The sequence below is a fragment of the Medicago sativa genome, chromosome 3, assembly GCF_051527215.1.
Source record: "Medicago sativa cultivar Bolivia chromosome 3, Bolivia_mono, whole genome shotgun sequence".
NCBI classification, from domain to species: domain Eukaryota; kingdom Viridiplantae; phylum Streptophyta; class Magnoliopsida; order Fabales; family Fabaceae; genus Medicago; species Medicago sativa.
The window spans coordinates 46,350,886-46,357,420 of NC_140751.1; the positions used below are offsets into that span (position 1 = coordinate 46,350,886).

The 6,535-nt window shown below is 43.9% G+C and overlaps 1 pseudogene; it reads right to left on the reverse strand.

Annotated features, from left to right (window-relative positions):
• Positions 1-2,749: 2,749 nt before the first annotated feature.
• Positions 2,750-5,923, reverse strand: LOC146937751 (uncharacterized; annotated as a pseudogene).
• Between the last annotated feature and the right edge of the window lie 612 nt (positions 5,924-6,535).

Genomic DNA, 6,535 nt, shown 5'->3' on the forward strand with positions numbered 1-6,535 from the left:
ACCCGTAGCATGGGTCCCAAAAGTACCGTCATGTACATCATGCATTAATTTCTCAGCTTCTTGTTCATCAACACATCTCAACAAGACCATATCATAGTTCCTCTTGTATAGGGTTTCTCCTTCCAGAAGGAATCTACTAGCCCATCTCCTCAGGGTCTTTTAATCCCTATTGGAAGCACCAAGTGGATATTCATGAGTGTGCAAGAACTTTTTGATATTATAATACCAAGGTTTTCCATCATTCACATCTTCATCAGTCTGACTAGGTGCTTTTTCAATAGTAAACACATGAGCGGGTCTATCAAGACGCTGCACTTTGATTATGGGCACATCATTCCAGTGATTCACGCGAAACATGGAAGACAAAGTAGCAAGAGCATCGGCCATCTGGTTTTCATCCCGAGGGATATGGTGTAGCTCAACCTTCATAAAATATGTCAATAGACGTCTTGCATAGTCACGGTAAGGGATCAGCTTCTCACGATGAGTCTCCCATTCACCTTTTATCTGATTAATGACAAGCGCGGAATCACCGTAGATGTCAAGATGCTTGATTCTCATATCAATGGCTTCTTCAATGCCCAAGATGCATGCTTCATATTCAGCCATGTTGTTCGTGCATTCAAAAGTTATTCGAGCAGTGAAAGGAATGTGGTGCCCCTGCGGAGTTACAATAATGGCCCCAATCCCTTTACCATAAGCATTGACACCGCCATCAAATAATAACCCCCATTTGTTGTTGGGGTCCGGCCCTTCATCAATCAATGGTTCCTCACAGTCTTTTGCTTTCAGATACATAATCTCTTCATCAGGGAACTCAAACTTAATTGGTTGGGAATCATCAAGAGGTTGACAAGCAAGATGCTCAGCAAGGATGCTTCCTTTGATTGATTTTTGGGCTTTATACACAATATCATATTCAGACAACAACATTTGCCAACGTGCAATCTTTCCAGTAACAGAGGCTTTTCAAAGATGTACTTGATTGGATCCATTCGGGATATCAACCAAGTTGTATGATTCACCATATAATGACGCAGACGTTTGGCAGCCCAAGCTAAAGCACAACAAGTCTTTTCAAGCATTGTATACCGAGTCTCACAGTCGGTGAATTTCTTGCTCAGATAATAGATAGCATATTCCTTCTTTCCAGTCTCGTCTTTTTGACCGTGAACATACCCCATGGATTCATCTAACACCGACAGATACATAATCAAAGGCCTTCCTTCCACTGGCGGGACAAGGATAGGTGGTTCCAACAGGTATCCTTTAATGCTATCAAAAGCTTCCTGGCATTCATCATTCCATACAACAGGCTGATTCTTTCTGAGCAATTTGAAAATTGGTCCACAGGTAGCAGTCATGTGAGATATAAATCTTGAAATGTAATTCAGGCGTCCGAGGAAACCTCTGACTTGCTTTTCAGTTTGAGGGACCGGCATCTCTCTAATAGCTTGGACTTTGTCAGGATCAACTTCAATGCCTCTTTGGCTGACAATGAAGCCTAGAAGCTTTCCAGATCTTACACCGAATGTACATTTGTTGGGATTCAACCGCAGTTTGTACTTTCTCAATCTTTCAAACATCTTTTTCAAGTATACAACATGCTGCTCTTCATCACTTGATTTCACGTCATCAACATATACTTCAATTTCTTTGTGAATCATATCATGAAACAGGGTAGTCATACCCCTTTGATAGGTGGCACCAGCATTTATCAAGCCGAAAGGCATTACTTTATAATAGAATGTTCCCCATGGAGTGATGAAGGACGTCTTTTCTCAATCTTCAGGTGACATCCGTATCTGATTATAGCCCGAAAAACCATCCATAAAGGAGAACACTTTGGATTGAGCAGTACTGTCAACGAGTACATCAATATGAGGCAATGGGAAGTTATCTTTTGGACTGGCTTTATTCAAATCTCTGTAATCAACACACATCCGAACTTTCCCATCTTTCTTTGGCACTGGTACAATGTTGGCGATCCACTCAGGATATTCAGCTGTCATAAGAAAGCCCGCATCAATTTGCTTTTGCACCTCAGCCTTAATCTTAAGAGCCATGTCTGGACGAAACCTTCTCAATTTCTGCTTGACGGGAGGGCATTCAGGCCTTGTCGGTATCTGATTCTCCACAATCTTGGGATCTAGACCCGGCATATCTTCATAAGACCATGCAAAGACATCTGGATAATCACGGAGAAGCTGAGTAATCTTCTTTTACACTTCTGGCTCAAGTGCAGCACCAATTTTGATCTCCCACTTGTTCTCTTCAGTGCCCAGATTGACGAGCTCAATCTCTTCCTGGTGAGGCTGAATGGCTCTCCTTTCTTGCTCAAGCAGTCGAGTGATCTCATACGGTATCTCTTCGTCATCCTCATCATCTTCAGCTTCGTATACAGGGAATTCAAAATTTGGAGTAATCGTAGGGTCACTGTGTTCAACTGGTTTATTATGGTTCAATCTGCATAATATGATTGGGATGATTTTAGAAAAAGGTTTTTTATGCAGATTTTTAAAATTAATAAGAAAATAAAGATGTTTTGGTTTTTTCTGGCATTACCATTATTTCCAAGAAAAAAGGCACTAAAAAGTATAAAAAAAAGGGTCGCGGAAAAGACGACAACTTTTATTGATAACGGCAATGCTGAAACAAACATGCCCTTACAAAAACATCACTTTCGCCTTGGGCAGAGCGAAAGGATTGTTATTTTGAAACCAAAGAAAAGCATGAGCAACAAGACACATTACATGGAAGTATGCATGACTAAAGGAATATCAACGACCTCCCAATTTCTCACGGTGCCTCCTGGTACAACAAACACAGGCACATAACTACTCTCAGCAGCATCTTCGGCAATAGCGTTGATAAACCCAGCACTATAGAAAGTTCCTGTTGAAACGCCTGAGGTCGGGGAGAAGCCGAGGCCCTCTCTACGCTTATTCTCCAAAATCTGTATCACTTTGCCCCAGCCAGCAGCTTGCCCTTCTTGAACAGCTTTCTGGGCGTCTTTCAATGAAGCCATAGTAGCACTACCTCTTTGGGGTTCTGCACCTTCAACAGTCAAGCCTTGAAATGACGTCCCTTCAGCGGATCCTGCTTCAACACAAGAGAAAGATGACACTTGGCTAACCAGGTACGCTTCTTCACCGTGCACAGTGACAAGCTTACCGTTCCTCCCAAACTTGAGCTTTTGATGCAGAGTGGAAGTTACTGCCCCAGCATCGTGAATCCATGGTCTTCCGAGGAGACAGCTATAAGAAGCATTGATGTCCATGACCTGGAAAGTGATCTGGAACGTCTCAGGACCAATGGTAATTGGCAGATCTACCTCTCCAAGAACATCCTTACGAGATCCGTCAAACGCCTTAACCAAATAACTACTCCCCCTCAGAGAAATTCCATGATGACTCAACTGTCTCAGTGTAGACTCAGGCATTACATTTAAGGATGATCCAGTGTCCACCAACACGTTGGATATCATGTCAGACTTGCAGCGCACTGAGATATGCAAAGCTAAGTTGTGGTATTTCCCTGCTTCAGGAAGTTCATCGTCAGCAAACCACAAGTTATTACAAGCAGTAATGTTACCCTCTATTCCATCGAACTGATCCACGGAGACTTCATGATCAACATAGGCCTGTTCCAGTACTTTCATCAGCACTTTCCTGTGAGCTTCTGAGCTCAGGAATAAAGACAAGATGGATATTTTTGATGGAGTTTGCAGCAGTTGGTCTACAATCTTATAACCGCTCTTTTTGTTGAGCCTCAAAATCTCGTCCAGATTAGACTCTTTGATAGACTGGCCCGATGGGCTGGCATTCTTGTCAACAGGAGGAGCAAACGGTGGAGTTACTGTGGCAGCAGGTTTAACAACCTTCTTCTGGAACAAGGGTGGACGGACTCTTCCACTTCTCAGAGTTGTAGTTTCTTCAGCAATGTTACCAACCGCAGCTGGGGATACCAGAGGCACTTCCACTCCATTCTCAATCGTAGTTGCATCGTATTTGTAAGGGATTGCTTTAGTAGAGGCATAAGATACCGGGCCAGGTAGCCTGATCACCAAGGGTTCGTCCTTCCTTGTCTGAGGTACACTCTTAGCAGGAGAATCATGAAATACTGGCACAATCACACAAACGTCACTGGCAACCAAGTGCTGGTTGTCCATTAGGCTCTGTATATCACCTTGCACGGTATAACAGCCCATGGGATTCTGAAAACATTCTGAACAGGAAGCATGATCATGATTAAACAAGGAAGCTTGGCAAAGCTTGACATGTAGCGGCACCAAAGGAGTAGCAATATTACGGACATCTAAAGTGGGAGCCTCTCGAGGAATCCGAGGTGTTTCAACTTTATCAAAAGCCTGAATCATGTTAACAGCTGCATGGTCTGGAAGTGGATTGTCAAGAACGTGTGGAACACTATTTTCAAAAGTCAATCGCCCTCTGTCTATTAGATCCTTTACAACATACTTCAGAGCATAGCAACCCTCAACATCGTGGCCCTGAGCGCCCTAACGGAATTCACATCTGAGATCCTGTCGGAACCTGGGAGGCAATGGCGTAGGTGGAGGCTTGCCTGGCCTGGTGACGCAATGCCCTTTAGCAAGTAGAGTTGGGAGCAGATTGGCATACCGCATTGGTATTGGTGGAAAATAAGGCCTGGGCCGAGGGCCCTGTTGTTGCGGAGGTTACTATTGAGCAGGAGGCTGCTGCTGTACCTGTTGAGCAATGGCATTAACGGGTACTGGTGGTTGACCCGGTGGCAGAGGATATTGCTGGTAGAATGGTGGGAAGAACGGATGTTGAGAGTACTGCATATATTGGTAGGGTAGAGGTACCTGAGTAGCATTAATAGGTGCGACAGCAGCTGTAGACTGGTTGTCGGATACCATCCCTACCTCGGACTCCTTCTTCTTATGGTGGCCATTACCGTACTTCTTTGGCGCACTAGCTGAGGACTCACCTTTTTCAAGGATAATGATGCCTTCACTGACAGCATCCTCTAGCCGAGTTCCCATAGTAACCATGTCGGAGAAATTATTTGGTGCAGAGACTATCATCCTTTCAACATATTCCTTCTTCAAAGTTTTCAGAAATGTCTGTGTCAGTTCTTCCTCATCAAGCCGAGGAGAAATATGGGCGGCTGCCCCTCTCCATCTACGAGCATATTCACGGAAAGTTTCGTCTGACTTCTGAGACAAAGATTTAAGAGAATCCCTATTCGGCTTCAAGCGGGTGTTAAACTCATAATGATTTTCAAAAGCAGCAGCGAGTTCCTCAAAAGTATGGATATTGTCTTTACTCAAACCAGTGTACCAGTCTGCCGCATCTTCTGTCAGGCTGTCCTGGAAGCAGTGGATCATGAGCGCATCATTATCTGCGTAGTTGGCCATCTTTCGGACGTACCGCATGACCTGGCTATGTGGATAAGAAGATCCATTGTATTTGTCGAAATCTGGCACTTTGAACTTCTTAGGAATCTCAAATCGGGATACCAGGCATAGATCACGAGCCTTAGCAGAAACACCGTTTCCCCGGCTAGCTTTGACCTCACGGAGCTCTCCAGCTAGCTCTCTTAACTGTTCTCTCATAGCCTCCATTATAGGGTCCTGTCCACGCGGAGTGTCAACATCGATTACCTGTTGCACAGTATGCATAACAGGATCGGTAACAACAGTAGTCACTTGAGGCATAGAGGTAGATGTAGAAGCAAAAGTTGTTGCAGGAATCTGTCCTTGATTAGCAATACCAGAAATTCCAGCCGCAGTGTTGGGAGCATAGAAAGCCGAGAGTCCATAAGGGCGCCCATTGGGCATAACAAACCGAGCATCAGAAGCCACTATGGACAATGGGATGGATGGAATCATTTCAGTAGTAACCGGAACAGGCGTGACCGGTTGTTCTTGTGCAGCCATCAGAGTAGACATAGCGTCATGAGCCTTGGCCAAGTCTTCTTTCATAGCATCCAATTCGGCACGGAGCTGAGCATTCTCTTCTTCGAAATTAGCCATGTGTCTCCTTCTATATAATCTTGTTTGATGAACTCTGGTTGGTAAACCTTACGAGCACGAGCCACCTTTTGGACTGCGGCAGAAGAACCAGGAGGTAATGAGCACAAGGGAAGTTTTTTGTGACCAATGAATGCATATGCAAAAAAAAAACTCTTTTTGTGTTATCGAAGGGTTTTAGACAAATTAGAAATTTGTAAACATTACTAAACAACTGAAACATCATAACCAGACGAAACAATCAAACATCACAAGGTCTTACAAGATAATTTCCTTTGAAATGCTAAGCCAAGGGATAGACTTTGAAATGTAAAACAACATAAACAACAACTGGAAACAACAACAAGAAACAGAAATCCTCAAGCATAGGAAGTGGAAGGATCATCCTCAGACTCAAACTCAGACTCATAGCTGCAGTATCGGGCATAGAAGTCATGGGCACCCCTAGCCCTCTTGGAATCCCTCATAAGCAACTTATCTTTTTCTTCAATCTCTTTTCTAGCCTTTGCCAACACCTTC